The sequence below is a fragment of the Lonchura striata genome, chromosome 25 (genome assembly GCF_046129695.1).
Source record: "Lonchura striata isolate bLonStr1 chromosome 25, bLonStr1.mat, whole genome shotgun sequence".
Taxonomy (NCBI): Eukaryota; Metazoa; Chordata; class Aves; order Passeriformes; family Estrildidae; genus Lonchura; species Lonchura striata.
This window is the reverse complement of record NC_134627.1, coordinates 2,420,711-2,436,990: the sequence shown is the minus strand read 5'-3', so window position 1 is coordinate 2,436,990 and position 16,280 is coordinate 2,420,711.

Sequence of the window (16,280 nt, the reverse complement as noted above, 5' to 3'; positions counted from 1 at the left end):
AAATAGTCTCTGATTTCGTACTTCCTTGATAGCAACATCTTCTATTCTTTCCACAACACCAACTACATACAAGGAATCTGTAACAATATTCAAAGGCCCCTTCAGGACTGTCAGAGCCCAAACCACAGCTGCTAACTCCAAGGTCTGAAGGGTATCTGAATAATTTGCAGTAAGAATTTCATGATTCCAGACTCCCTGCTCCTGCCACGTAATTGCTGCTGTTCTTGACCTCTTCCCTGCATCTGTGTATGCCGTTATTGCACCAGGAATCGGCTCCTTTTCTCGCTGTGGCCGAACCATCCAACTCAATTTTCCAATCCACTGTAATGGAGGATTTTTAATACTTTCAGTTATGACAGCACCTCCTATTCCTAGCAGAGCTTCCTGCAATTCTTCACTATTGACCAGATACCATTGTAAAGAGTCCTTTTTCATAGGAATCTGTATTAGTTCAGGCTCTCGCCCATCAACCTGCAAAATTCTCTCACGACCCCGTTTTATCAAAGCTGCTAACAGTTCAATTTTTTGAATTAAAGTTTTTGTTTGCTGAAGTGGAGGGGATAGCCATTCCAACACCCTTATCTCCCCCGTTTTTGTTTCTAGCTGTGTTAAAGCTCCCAGCAAATGTTTTTCACCACACCATATAGTGAGATTAAGCAGGATTCCCAGTATTCGCCGATGTACACGACCCTGAACCACACAGTCTGTAATCTGCTGAAGAGTTCTTTTCTGCTGAAGATTAAGGGTCACTGGTGCTGTTGGGTCTGTGCTCTTCAATAAGGGTCTAAGAGAATCCAACAGTTCATTTGGAAGGCCCACTATAGGTTTAAGCCATTGTAAATCACCTAGTAATTTCTGAGCATCATTTAAAGTAACAATCTGTGTTTTCAGTTCTAATTTCTGAGGTGTTACCAAACTTTGAGACAATGTCCATCCCAAGTATTTCCAAGGAGAAGTTAACTGTATTTTCTCTGGGGCCACAACAAGCTGAAAACGTCCCAGCAAGTTTTGTACATGTTTAACCTGTTGACTTGTAAATGACTTAGGCTGAGCAATGAAAATATCATCCATATAGTGATAAATGATAGCTTGTGGCCACTGTTGCCTCAATGGTTGTAATGCAGAATCTACGTAAAGTTGACATAAAGTAGGGCTGTTACGCATACCCTGAGGCAAAACCGTCCATTCAAATCTTTGATCTGGACCTTCTCTGTTCAGAGCTGGCAAGGTAAATGCAAAACGCTTTGTATCCCTGTCATGCAAAGCTATTGTAAAAAAGCAATCTTTGAGATCTATTATCAATAGAGGCCATCCTTCAGGTAACATTGCTGGATTAGGCAGACCTGGCTGTAGTGCACCCATTGGCTCCATCTGTTTATTAACCTCCCGCAAGTCATGTAGCAAGCGATATTTCCCTGACTTTTTCTTTATCACAAAGATAGGGGTATTCCAAGGACTTGTAGATAATTTCAGATGCCCTTGTTGATATTGTTCAGTGACCAAGGCATGAGCATGTTGCAGACTTTCCCTTTTTAAAGGCCATTGCTTTACCCATATAGGCTCATCACTTTTCCAAATTATGGGAATCGGGAAAGTCCAAGCAATGGCTATTATCCCAAAGGGTGCTCATTTGTCAGGACAACCCCTAACTGTGTCAAAATGTCTCGCCCAATTAGGCATTGCACCGTAGGTGGTAACTGAACAACAGAAAATATTGCCTTTATGACTTTACCATCTATTGAGACAGTAAGAGGTGGCGAGCGACTTGCAAGAGTTAAACCTCCAACTCCTGTTACTGCTGTAGCAGCTGGCTGTAAAGGCCAATGTGCAGGCCAACACTGTGGTGCAATAATACTTGAATCAGCACCCGTGTCCAGCAAACCTGTAAGCATACATTTTTGTCCCTTATATTCCAACAAAACCTCTTTTCTTGGTCTGTCATTCAGATCCAAAGTTAATAGAGTCAAACCTCCTGTAGATCCAAATCCATCTCCTCCACGGCTTTTCCGTGAGGATACAGCCTTAGTAACTTGCTCCAGAGGAACCAATTGAGCAATCCTTTGTCCTTTATTAATCCGAATAGGAGGAAATGGAGTATGAACCATAATCATAATTTCACCAGTATAGTCTGCATCAATGACACCAGGCAGCACAAATAATCCAAGCATAGAGGCCGATGATCTTCCCAATAACAAAGCTCCCATTGTCCTGCCCTCTATTATAATAGGTCCATTAACTCCAGTGGGGACCTTCTGCGGCTGTGGTGTCATTAAAGTCACTTCTACTGCGGCTGCCAAGTCCATCCCGAGGCTCCCTCTTGTGGCTGGACGCGAGGTGTCGCTGTTGGAAAGGCTGGAGCAGCTATTTGTGTCGGAGCGCGGCTGCTCTTGTTCGCACTGTTTCGGGCGTTTCCCGGTCTCCTCTTACAGGCAGCAATGTTATGAGTATCCGATTTGCACTTAGGACACCATATTCCAGCAGCAGAGCATTCTCGCCGAACGTGTCCTGTCCCTCCACATCGGAAACATCTCATACGACTGCCGTAAACATTTCCCTGGGTTGCTACTGACGCTTGGAGGGGTGCAAGAGCAGCTAACACTTGTGTCTGTGAAGCTTTTGCCTGCTCTTTTAATCCCTCCCCCAGCTCTTTAATAGCCTCAACTAAAAATGCCTGCTGCCCCGTTGGTATAGTAGCCATCCTCTCTAATGCATCTTCTATAGTCCAATTAGCTCCTAATGTGTTTAACACACTTCTTGTAGAAGCATTACAATTTTGCAAAGCACACTGCTTCAACAATGATCCACGCATAAACTCAGGCACTCCAGCTCTCTCTATTGCTGCCGCTGCCTTATCAATAAATGCTCCAAAAGTCTCATCCCTTCCTTGTTTAATTCCCATATACGCTGGCAAACCTCCCGGGTCTTTCACCTTATCTATAGCCCTTCGAGCTAGTCGCATTGCCTCTCGACACTTCTCAGGTCCTAGCATAGCTTGTGCCTCAGTGCGAAAATATGGTCCTAAGCCCATCAATTCATCCATAGTTACTCCATGAAGAGGATCTCCAGGCTGTCTTTGTATAGCTACAGCTTCATTAACCTCTGCCTGCCAGTGTGCACCAAACAAAAGCCTCTGATGTGGCGAGAAAATAAGCTTAGCAAGACTTCTACAATCTCCTGGTAGCAATATATTAGTACTCCAAACATAATCCAATATCTGCCTAGCCGGTTCACTAGTAACTCCAAATTGACTCACTGTAGCTCGCAACTGTGACAACAACTTCCAATCTAACGGTGTAATCTGAGCTGTTAACCCCCTGCCTGCCTGCTGCTGAAAAATTACAGGACAAGCCAGTTCTGTTGCTAGTTCCAAAGCCTGCCCATCTCCTTTGTCCAGCTCCTCTCTTGCCAAAGTCGCCCAAACTTCCCTCCGTTCCCTGGCCAGAGCCTCCGTTAGGTCAGACTCTGCCCTAGGGGTCGGCTTACTGGCAGACAAACTTTGACGAACTGTCGATTTCTGTTCTGAGGGGGCTGGAGGAGCCGTGGGCTCACAACGCAACTCTGTTTCCGTGTCCTCAGACACAGGTCGCAAGGGAGGTAACTCCACTGTAGACACAGCAGGTGGCATGGAAACACCAGGCAACCAATCCTCCCCGCTAAAACCTCTATTTTTCTCTAGTGCTGAAGTTCTCTGCTCGGCAGCTTTCTTTTCTGCCTGATGTTGTAATAATTCATTGTGAACTACCTTCCACCACTTTCCCAACTTTTTAGCTGTCTTATCATCATCTAAAACTTCCTCCCATAGTTTATCCCCAAACTTACGCCACTCAGACAACTCATGTACTGTATGAGGATTTACAAAGAACCCCTTAGAATACCCATATGTTAATAACCCTGGCAGATGTTTTTGCAAATCAATGCCTTTAATCTGCCTTATCTGCAAGAATGCAGTAAATAAATCATATGCTGCTTGCCTCTCCATACCTATATTGTCAGCGCTGTTGCAGCCCTCCGAGGTCGTCGGCAGCACGTATCGGCCAGGCTTGCCTCTGCAGTCACCTGGGGCACGGTGCACTCTATTTCAATTCAGCACTTTTGCCGTCCTGGCTGCATCAGGACCCGAACCCTTTTTCGTCACTCCACCGTGGCGCCTATCACGTCGATCGGGTCACCATTTTGTGGAAAAAATGACAGGAGACAAGTCCATTCTATAATGTCAACAAGTCTCAGTTTATTTCAAGCACACATGTATAGTTATACCCGTTATAATGAAGCTCATGCATATTGCACAATTTAAGCTCATCATTGGTGTATGGAAAACAGGTCAACCCCGCCTTTGGAGCTTTCTAAGCTTGCTTTGTTTTCCCTTACATTTATCTTTTTTCTGAACTTCCTACTGTTGGGAACCAGCTTATCCAAGGACATAAAATATTATTGCTACATCTGCTATTGCTGCACTGTGCAATTTTCAGCTACTGCTTCACTAACTGCACGTAGTCATGTCCTTTCTCACGAAGCCATTCTTCCACAAAACTCTCCATACTCTGTGACAACCAACCCATTCCCCAGGGATGTTTCCTTCCCGTCCAAACAGAACCCCAGGAGACACCAGGAAAGAACCAGCTCTCTGCTCTGCCCCAAGGGGAAAATGGGATGGATCGAAGGGCTCTTGTCCTCTCCACAACACTTCCCCCCACTCTGCTTTTGCACTCCCTGGCCTTGAGATCAGCTCCCGCTGCTCCAGGTAGCCTCTGAGCCTGTGCTTGTGCCCAGCCGCTGATCTGCCCTCTCGGTGTTCTCTAGCTCACACAGCTGCGCTACAGGCACAGGAAGAAACAATGGACATGGAACAAGGCAGAGAGCTGAACGGCAGCCCAGTGTTGAGCCGCAAGCCCAAGGAGCCTTCACTGGGAGATGATGGAACGGTGACACTTGTGGTTGCCCTGGCCCTGAGCACGGAGGGCGATGTCAGCAGCCTGGACAGTTCCAGACCAAATTCATATCCCCCTCAGCATCTCTTGGGGCACGAAGGCCAAAGAAGTGCTGATGACCTGAGGGCCAAGCTCAAGAAGAAGGTGCACAAGGCTGAAAGCATCAAGACTGTGGAAAGCATTGTCCCACACCAGCCCCAGCCTGCCTGGCTGAAGCATGTGGTGGAAAAGACACCCTCAAGCTGGGATCAAGAGATGGAGTCACTTTCATACTCGGAAGGATTAAACCCCTGGGCTGCAGCTGGTGCATTAAAACGTGCTGACGATGCCTTCATCACTGCACAAGACACAGATGAGGAGGAAGGTCCAGCTCCCCAGAAGCACTACGTCAGGACACACAAATGGCACAAGGAGAAGGACAGCCAGTATCGGGCTGGATATAATCCGCTTTTCTACGAGGTTTGGAGACCTGTGAAAGTGGAGCGAAGGTCCATAGCTGACCAGGGTCTAAACAGGAACCTGGATTTTCTCTCTGACCCGTTGGTTCAGAGACGCCCCTCTGCGAGCAGCAGAGGAGGAGCCACGGCTGAAGAGGAGCATTCCTCTCTAGACAGGCACCTCCTGATCATCCCTGACACCACAGAGGAGGAAGACTACATGCTCCTCAATAAACCTTGGAGCCCCCAAAGTCCAGACCTGGTGCCAGTCCCAGAAGAACTGGAAACCAGTGTTGATCAGCACTGGCAGTTGCTGGAGGCACACAAAGGCCTGCGGACATTCATGGCCCACGTGGAGCGAGCTCTAAGGAAGGACTGCAGCCTGCCCCAGCTCAAGCCGGCCTGTACCAAGATGGTCTTGAAGACCAGGCTGCTTCTAAACGTGCTCAGTGAGAGAAAGGAGAACCAGGGAGCCTATGATCCCACAGACCAGTGTCGTCTGCAAGAGAGCATGATAATTCACATGGCCTTGGGGAAGGGCAAGAAACTCACCGAGAAGGTAGGAGAGCTGCAGGCGCTGCTGCGTGTGTCCTTCTAGGCAAGGGAGAATGGAAGGAAGGAGAATGGAAGGAATCCTCTTACCCCCGTGATCTTCCTTCCTTTCCTCACAGCAGAAACTAGAGGCTGTGGTGTACGTGAGCACGTCTGTGGTTTTGCTGTTTTTCTTCGTCTTCGCTTTGCTGATACTGACGTGTGTCTTCCACGTAAGTCAATATCTTGTTTGACACACAGTTGTCTGTCTTGTAGCTGCAGTGCCCAGACGCCTCTGTATTGCTGGGTAGCACAGGAGATGTTTTTCCAAGCCTGGAGCTTGTGGCAGCATCCACAGCACCCAGCTCAGCAGGGCCCAGCCTGCCTGGGGGAAGCTTTTCCTGCCTTCTCTCCCAGCTCTCCTAGGCTCTGCTTTGCTCTCCTGCCTTCAGCCACACAGCAAAGAGAGCTTTTGTTCTCTCCTGTCTGGAAGAATTTTACAGGAAATCTGATTCTAGAAATCTTCCATTTTCCATCCCCAGAAGCGCTCCCGACGTAGTGAACCTGATTCCCCACCCGGCCACGCCAGGGAATCGTGGCTAAGAAGGTAAGTGCTCCCTGCCCATGCCACTGCTGTGCCACCAAGAGTCTTTCCTGTGAAGAGCAACTCCTCCTGGAGCCCCGCAGCTGCGCAGGTGCCGCTGCCCGGGACTCCCCCGGCTGTGTTTCCAAGACGTCGCGTTTGGGGGAGCCCCGGGAAAGCGGCTCCTGAGCGACAGCGCTGGGCACGGCCAGGGGCTCCCAGCCCAACCAGCCCTTCCCACACTGGCGCTGGGATGGATGCCTTGGGCTCTGGTGCACTCCCAAATTTCTGTGAGCACCAGCAATACCTCTGTGTTCCCAGAACGGTCTCCTCTGCTGATGCCTCTGCCCTGTTTTTCCCTGCTCCCTCCCCACAGCGGCTGGTGAGGAACTCACTCCCATCCTCTCCAGTTGCCTTTTGCATGCAGGGCTCATTCCCTGCATTGCCAGCCATTGCCATCCCTGCTGGGGCTCCCCATCTTCTTCCTTAGGCTCTGCCGACACACCCCTGAGCAGGAAGAGGTGCTGGCGCCTGCTGCAGCCCTCCCTGCCAAACCTCCCTGCTTACAGAGCAGGAGCAGGGCCCTCTGGGGATGGGATGTCCAGAAGCCTTTTTCTCCCCATTCACCTCGCTCACGCCATTGCTTTGCAGCGCTGGAAATGGCCCTTCCCAACTCCTCCAGCAGCGGCTTCCCAGACAGGGCAGAGCACAGGCAGCCCTGTTACGCACAGCCTCCATCAGCAGCTGCTTTCTCTTTTTCTCCCAAATTTCCCTTTCTGATTTTTTCAGGTTCTGTGTAAAACTTCCACAGAGAGGGAGGAAGGATATGAAGGAGGCACAGATTGTAGAGCAGGAAAGGGCAGGGAGCCCCTCCGAGTGTTGCTCCTGTTTCCCTCCTATTCATGGCTCTTCCCAGTGTTGCTCCCCATTTAGGAAATCTGAATTGCTATGGCTTCAACGTCTCAGGGATGCTTATGAGTACCAGAGGAAAACTTCCCAGGAAGACACGGAAGAAGTGTGAAGAAGTAAGGAGGAAGTCTTTGAAGAAGTTAATGGGATGCCAGCAATTTTTCACCTCCCATTTTAGCTGAGGCTCTCCTTGCATGCTGTTTCGTTGGCTGTTCTTATTCCCTTAGATTCTTTTTCCTTGTCTGTTATTTTCATGCTGTTAATTTCATACTGAGGTAAGGCCAGAGGGTGCTGCAGGCAAGCACAAGCTCTGGACACCCAGAGGAGGCATCAGTACCTCAGGGTTTTCCTCATCCCATGTGGCAATGTCCTTCCTGCATTCAATAAAAACCAAGTTTGTCCTTGTTCCTCCCGGTGTTGCCGATGTCTTTGTAAAAGCAGTTTCTGTTCTCCTTCATGGAATTGGCCAAATTCAGTTCCAGCTGGGCCTTTACTTTTCTACCTTTCTCCCTGCGTGCCCCAATGACATCCCTGCCATCCTCCTGTGGTGCTGCCCTTCTTCCATAGCTGTAAATGGTGTGTTTTCCCCGAGTCCCAGGCAAAGCTTCCTGCTCAGCGGCTCTGCTTCCTCACCAGCTCGTCTTGGGGCACACGGGCAACTTCCTCATGGAAAGGGTGGTCAGGCCTCAGAAGGGGCTGCCCAAGGAGGTGGTGGACTCGCCAGGCCAGGAGGGCTCCAAGGAAGCGGCGGGAGGTGTTCTGGCCTGGCCGCCAGGGTGGGGATCGGGCACAGGATGGACGCGCTGAAGGCGGAGGTGTTTTCCATTGCCAGTGACTCTGGGGGCTCCGTGACTCCGTGGCCAGGCCGGGAGGCCGCCTTGCCCCAAGGGGCGCCGGAGCCGCCCCGGCCCGAGCTGCTGGGCCGCGCGTTTCCCCTCAGGCCGGGGGTGCCGCCGGCGGTGCCGCTGCCCACGGCCGGAGCTGCCTGTGCGGCGGAGCGGCCGCGCCTCCCGGCCGGGCAGACACAACTCTCTGGGCGTTGCTTGCGGGGCTGTGCCGGCCTTCCCAAAGCTGCCCGCGGCTTCCTTCGCATGGCGCTCGCTGCCCCTCGGTGTCTGCCGGCGCCGACGTGGCGCTCCGGCCGCGGCAGGAGCTCTGCCGTCGGTGTCCCGGCGCTGCCGGCTCCAGAGCCCGGGGGCCAGAGCGCTTCGCCTCAGGGGCTGGGCTGCAGCGGGGCTCGCAGCGGGCTCGGCCCGGCCGCCGCCGCTGCCGCTGCGGGCGCGCTGAGGCGGAGCTGCTGTCCCTCAGGCTCGCAGCGCTTCCCGCCATTGGCGCTGCGGCTCCCTCAGGCTCTCCCGGCGGACATTCCGGCATGGCCCTGTTAAAAATAAGGGCCAGGAGACCTTGTGCTCCTTTCTTGACAGGCCTTTATTTAATAGGAAAGCCTATGGGGGTGGGGGTGCGGGGTTCGCGACGCCGCCGCTGCTCCCAGACGAGTCGACGTCCCAGAGGAGGGGTCAGCGAGCCTGTCGATTTCGGCAGGGTCGGAGTCTGCGCCCTCACGGGATACGTCCCGAGACTCGTTCTGCTGCTCGTTGGTCTAGGGGTTTTCTGTGCGCTGTCTCCCTCGAGATTACAGCAACCAGCTTCGGTGATTCTAAGGGTCTTCCCCAGCTTTCTGAAGTTTTCCTGACATGCAGGTATAAGTCTTTTTATTGTCCCGGTTGTTGGCTCGTTGTCTCAGTCCGTTTTGGTTTGCGCGGGAATCTAGTAATTAATAGTCTGTGCTCGCTCGGCCTTCTGGGAATCGGGAAGTCCCCCTCTGGGAGCAAGTCTCTGGGAGCAGCCTCGGAATTGCCCGACGCAGTGGAAGGGACAAGGGGGCTTCAAACTATTAAAAGCAGGGAAACTAACAGGTATGATTTCTTATATAAGGAGTTTTAACAAGGCACTTATAACAAGAGGGGATACAGAGATTCGGGGAATTAACGGGGGACACATTCTGGGTATAGGGGTAAATACATATAGGGGGGGATTAACAATGGCATGCATCAGGGAATTCTTAAAACTGTAAAAGAGGTAAACAGATAGGAAAGTTATTGATTTTATTTATAACAACTCCCCCCTCTCTTATTTTGACCGGGCGTAAGCCCGCGTCAATTTTCTAACTCTGACTCCTGGCAGTAAATTTTTCTTAGTTCTTGGTACTGTTCATATGCTTTTCTAGCTGTTCCTTGTTCTGCACCTTTTAGCGTCATTATTTTGTTTGGCTTATCTTTTTGAGGAGTCTCTAGGGTAGTGGGAATCATATGGCTAGATTGAATTATAGATATTCCCCTTTTGTTTTTTCCTTTCTTTCAAAGCATAGCCAGGTATCTTTCATGGGACACTCCCCCAGGAGTCTTTGCCTGAACGAGGCTGTGTTCCTAGTAATCCCATAGATCTTCCCTCCCTCTTGGCAGGTTTCCAATTGTGACTGATTGTAGCAGGAAGGACTCAGATTACTATGCACTCTGATTAGAGACTCTAGGTTCTCCCCGTTATATAAAGGATGGTAACACTTAATACAGGAGTCTATCCCTCCTGTGCCACAGAAGCACATAATTATTATCATTAGTGCCTTTATGGAGGTTCGACTCATTCCTCTCAGGAGTCCGGTAAGAGCCATTATCCTCGACCTCCCCCGGTCTTGCCTCCTGGAATGATTTTTGCCGTACAGGGGAGCTGGGTCTTAGAGTCTTTTCAAATTCTTATCCTCCCTGCTTCCCTCCCGTCTTCCCTCTTTTGGAATTTATTTCTCCTAAAGGGGTGCTTGTCCCAGGAAAGATGTATGATATACTTTTAGGGAAGTGGAGCTGTCTTTTGGGGGTCTTGAGATATCAGTAACAATTAAACATATTAAGGAAACATATATAAACCTCTTTGCTTATAACTATTTCAGTCTATAAGAATTAAACTGGCAGCAGAAATTACTGGTCTGGTTTTGCTGTTATTAGTCCTTAGGCGTTTTTCTCAGTTTCACCTTTAAAGCTCCAGCGGGAAAGGCAGTCCAGGTTGGAGTGGTTCCTGCTGGATCAGCGTCTTCACTCGGGGGTTTCACAGGCCCTTTGACTCTCGAGATGTGTGTCCACCCTTTTTCCAGAGTTCTGATGGCTGTATGGGTGGTAAGCAGGACTTGATATGGCCCTTCGAATCGGGGAGTAAGAGGAGCATTATTCCATGATTTAATTAGGACCCAATCACCAGGATTGATTTTATGGGCGCATACATCTATAGGAGGGGTCTGGGGGAGATATCCCTTTTTCCTGAGTTGTTCCAGGGTTTTCACAATGGTTTCTAAGTACTTTCGGGAGGCTTCTTCCCCCTCCACATATTGAGCGGTGCTGTAAGGGGAGATTAGAAATGGGAGGCCAAACAACATTTCGTATGGAGACACCCCTAGGTCTGCTCTAGGGCGGGTCCTTATTTGCAAAAGCGCTAGAGGGAGACACTGCACCCAATCTAAGCTCGTTTCTAGAACTAGTTTCGTGAGGGTTGTTTTGATGGTTTTGTTCATCCTTTCGACTCTGCCGGAGCTTTGAGGGTGCCACGGGGTGTGTAACCTCCATTTAATGCCCAAAGCTTCGGTGACATTATGCAAAATGCGGGCTGTGAAGTGAGGGCCTTGGTCAGAATCGATGTTATTGATTAGCCCATATCGGGGGATAATGTTTTCCAGTAGAATTTTTACTACTGTCCCTGAGGTTTCATTCCGGGTGGGAAAAACCTCAGGCCAGTGGGTCAGATGGTCTACAATTACTAGGAGATGTTTATATCCCCTTGCTGGAGGCATTTCTGTAAAATCAATCTGGACATTTTGGAATGGTCTCTCGGCTAATTCTCTCCCTCCTGATAAGGGTTTTCTCATTACTTTTTGGTTAACTTTTTGGCACGTTACACACCCCTGAGTGACAGCTCTTGCAATGTCATACACCCCTATGCACACATAGTTCCTCAGGAAATGATCGCAGAGTCCCTGGGTTCCCCAATGAGTAAGTTGGTGCATTTCAGCTAAAAGCTTCCTAGCTAGGGCCTTACATATAAACTTTCTCCCATCTGGGAGACTCCACTCTCCTTGAGGTCCTTGTTGTAATTTTAAATCTTTCATAGCTCTCTGTTCCCGCTCAGTGAATATTAATTCCTCCTGCAGAGTATGCTTTTCCCCGCCTGTTCTTGTCGTACTGGTTAGTTTCAGGACTTTAATTGATTCATCTGGGCTCTGGGCCGCTCTTTTGGCAGCTAAATCTGCCGCCCGGTTCCCTCTCGCTTCTAGGGAATCACCCTTTTGATGCCCCTTCACATGGACTACTGCAATCTCCTCAGGTGTTTGCAACGCCTCTAGGAGGGATTGAATAATTTCCCTATGGGCTAAGTCCTTCCCTTTAGAGTTTAGGTAGCCCCTTTCTTCCCAAATTTTTCCAAAGGTGTGGACTATACCAAAGGCATACCGAGAATCTGTGAAGATGGTTCCGCACCTCCTACCCAGGAGTTCTAATCCCCTCTTTAGGGCGTACACTTCACATAATTGTGCTGACCAATGCGCTGGCAATTTCCCTTCCTCTAGGACCTCTAGATCCCTTTCACCACACACCTTTATTATGGCATATCCTGACATTCGTCTCCCATTTTCAACCCGTGATGACCCATCACTGAAATATATTTCTCCCCGTTCTAGAGGTGTTTCACTTAGATCTGCTCTAACCTTTGTCTGTAGACTAATGACATCTACACAATAATGTTCGAAGCCCGAGGCTGGCTCTCCGGACAAGAATTGGGCTGGATTTATCACCTTGGCGGTCGTTAATTCCAGATTGTCTGAATTCATTAGTACAATCTCATACTTTAATATTCGGGCATCGGAGAGCCATTTATGTGCCCCTTGGCTAAGGGTCCCCTTGATGTCATGGGGAGTGTATACCTTAGTCTTTCCCTGGAATGTCAGTTTTTGGGCTTCTTCCACTATAAGGGCTGTGGCCGCAATGGCTTGAAGGCAGGTGGGCCATCCCCTGGCTACAGGATCTAGAAGTTTCGACAGGTAAGCAATGGGCTTCTTAGAGCCAGCCCATTCTTGGGCCAACACCCCATGCGCTATTCCTTCATCTATATTAACAAACAGATGGAATTCCCTCTTTAGGTCTGGCAATCCCAAGACCGGGGCCGAAATAAGTGCTTGTTTGAGCTCTTCTAATTTTTCATCATCCTTTCCAGTCCATTCCAACAGGTCCGGGAGAACTAATTTGTCATATAAAAATTTGACCTTTTGGGTGTAGCTGTCTATCCACAATTTACAATAGCCGAATAGACCTAATAATTTCCTGATATCCCTCTTTGTTTTTGGGGCTGGAAGGGATACTATTCCTGATATTCTTTCAGGACTTAACTTCTTGTACCCCGGTCCAATTATATGTCCCAGGTATGTTACTTGGGATTCCATAAACTGCAATTTGTTTCTTGATACCTTGAGCCCAATTTCTCCTAGATAGTTTAATAATCTTATGCTGGTTCTTCGGACCTGCTCTTGGTCTTTTCCTGAGATTAGAAGATCATCCACATATTGGAGCACCTGTACTCCTTCCTCAGAGGTGAATGCTTCTAATATCTTTTCTAGTGTTTGCCCAAAGAGGTTTGGAGAATCACAGAAGCCCTGTGGCAATCTGGTCCACCTTAACTGCATCCTCCTATTTCCCTCGATATTCTCCCATTGAAATGCAAACCAATCCCGACATTCTGTGGCCAAAGGGCAAGTCCAAAAAGCATCCTTTAAGTCTACCACCGTGAACCAGGCATGATAATAGGGGATCTTATTCAGAAGGGTATAAGGGTCTGGTACAGTGGGGTGTCTGGCGATGGTCCTTTTGTTAACTTCTCTGAGATCCTGCACCAACCGGTATTTTCCTTCCGCTTTCCGGACTGCCAGGATTGGGGTGTTATGTGGTGACATACAAGGCTCTAAAATTTCCTCTTCTAACAGGGATTGAATGATGGGCTCCAAACCCTTTCTATTCTCCAACGATAACGGATATTGTTTAACTTGCACTGGCGGTCCTTCAGTCATTTGCACTCTCAAAGGGGGAATGTCTAACTTTCCATATTTTCCTGCCTCAGCCCAGACTTTTTGACTAATTTCTCTTAAATCTATTTCGGTTAGCCTGAACATTTTTACGATCATTTTACCTCCTTGCGGAATAATTCCTATTCCTAGTTGGACCTGGAGGTCTCTTCCCAACAGATTGGTGTTTAAATCTGGAAGATAGACCAAGTCTACCTGGCTTATTCGAGAGTTTCCTTTAACGGGTACTCCTTCTAAAACAGGTGCTAAAAAGGGTCTGTTCTCTGCCCCCACGAGTTCACAGGTCTTATTTCCAATTTTTACTTCGCATGGAATTTCATTAATACTAGATCGGTCTGCCCCAGTATCTACCAAAAATTCAAATTCCTGAAAATGGGGACCCACTTCTAAAGTTATCAAGGGCTCAATTTGATGGTATTTGAGGTCCCCCAATGCATAGAGCCCCTGACACCCCTAGTCTTCTCCTCTTAACACTTTCTCCAGAGCTTCCTGTTCTCTCATGATTTCCTCATCGCGGGCCGCCTTTTTGCACTCTCTCTTGATATGTCCAGTTTCCCCACAGTAATAACATCTTAAATCCTCAGATCGTCTAGGTTTTATGCGTCCCTGTGCCGCAGGGACTTTGTGTCCTCCTGATGGATTCGAACTTCTCCCTTCTCCTGCTATTTCCTTCCCTATCCCTACACTCTCTCTCGCTACTGCCACCATCATACGTGCCTTGTTCCTTGTTTTCTCTTCCTCCCTACGCAAATATACCTTCAGAGCTTCCTTCAACAATTCATTAATTCCCTTCTCTTGCCAATCTTCCAACCTTTCTAGTTTTCTTCTAATATCTGGCCATGCCTTGGACACAAACTGAACCTTCAACAATACTTGGCCCTCCTGACTTTCCGGATCTATGTTCGAATATTGTTGGAAACTCTTCTTCAATCTGCCTAACCAGGCAGCAGGGGTCTCATCTTTTTCCTGGCAGCAATCAAAAGCCAGCTTTGAATTGGTCCCTTTGGGCACAGCCTCTCTAACTCCCCGGATCATTAACGTCCGGTATTCTTCCATGCTCCTTCTGTCTTGTTCCCTATTTGGGTCCCAGCCCGGATCGTCTGCTGGTAATTTGCGATCTGCAGGAATCCCCGTCCGATTTTCCCGATCCCAAATTTTCGTTGCCGCTGTCCGGATTAATTTCACCTCCTCAGGACTGAATAGTATTTTCAAAATGGAGGTGAGCTCTCCCCAGGTATAAATATTGGGGCCCAGGAATTGATCGATCTGCTGGGATACCCCAACTGGGTCTTCTACCAGATTACTCAATTCTTTTTTAAAACTCCTCACTTCTGAGGAGGTTAACGGGGCATTTACGTATCCTATCCCCCCAAGAACTCCTCCCATTGGGACTTCTCTTAGTGGGAATAGTTTGCCTGTCCGGGAGGCCCGAGATCGGGTATTACAATACGGGCCTTCATCTAAACTCTCTCTCGTATTCTCCTGAGAGGACCGCGAGAATGATGGTGTCTCGGGTCCAGTTCCGTCCTGTACCACAGGTTGGGATTTCTCCCACTGGGGAGGAGGTTTAGGGACTACTCCTGGAGAGGGGGACTGCTCAGAGCGAGCTAGAGCACTTAGGGTATATGGGGGAGGGACTGGAGGAGAAACTGGGGCTTGGTACGGGGAGACTTGGGGCTGGCCCTCGGGAACCAGGGGGACAGAGGTTATAGGAGTGGTAGGGGGTGGAGGTAGAGAATGAGGAATCTGGGAAGGGGAAGATACTATAGGGATAAGGGTTAGAGCGAGGGGCGTCTGGGGTGCGGAGGGAGTCACCTGTAATGATGTCGTAGACGGTGACTGGAGGGATTGGGATTGCAGGACTTGAGGATGTGACGGAGGGATGGAGGCAGGGTAAGAAGGAGGTGGTAGGGGAATAGGATTTCGGGGTGACGAGGGGGGGTCTGGAGCAAGAGGAGGAGGTAAGTGATCTAGAGGGTCCCAGGTTTTGCTTTTGCCCTCCCGTTCCTCCTCTGCTTCTTCCTTATTCTCTTTTAGTTTACACATTTTTGCTGGCTTCGCACCAGATCTTTTCCTTTCCCAGCAAGCTGCATACTTCAACTGCTCTCTATCTGGTTCGGGCTGTGTGCTTAAACTTTCTCTTAACTGTGCACACATCCATGCATCCGTCGACCCGAACCATGGCCATTCGATGTCTAGCCTTGGCCAAACCTCCATACAAAAATACACCATCCTGATCTTATCCAGATCCCGCGTCACCTCATTCTTCTCCCAATCATCTAACATCCTCCCGAGGGGGCTGTTCGGGGGAATGTTCTTAACCCTCTTCATCTTCTTTCCGCGGGAAAGCTCTTTACCGCCACACTGTCCCATTCCGAAAAAAAACTAACGTGCCCCTACCCGAACGTAAAAACAACTGACGGGCAACACAAACAAAAACTAAACTTATTCCTCTTATAACTCAAAATTCAAAAAAAATCTACCTCCTGTGGCCTATCACTGGCCGGTCCACAGAAACAAAAATTCCGCAGTCCCCCTTTCCTCTTGGGTCCTGGCCTAGAGGCCGAGTCCTAGTCCCTCCTCGCACCTCTCTCACGGCCCCCACCCCAGGGAACTGCCTGAACTTAACAAAACCTAGGGGTCCCTTCCCACGCCCTTTCCCTCAGGCTGAGTCCCAGCGGCTACCCCTAGGTTCGGGAGGCTTTTGGAGTGGGGTCCTAACGGGCTAATCCCCCCCCCAGTCCTCAACCCCCCTTCCCAGAAACCTGGAGCCTGATCCCAGC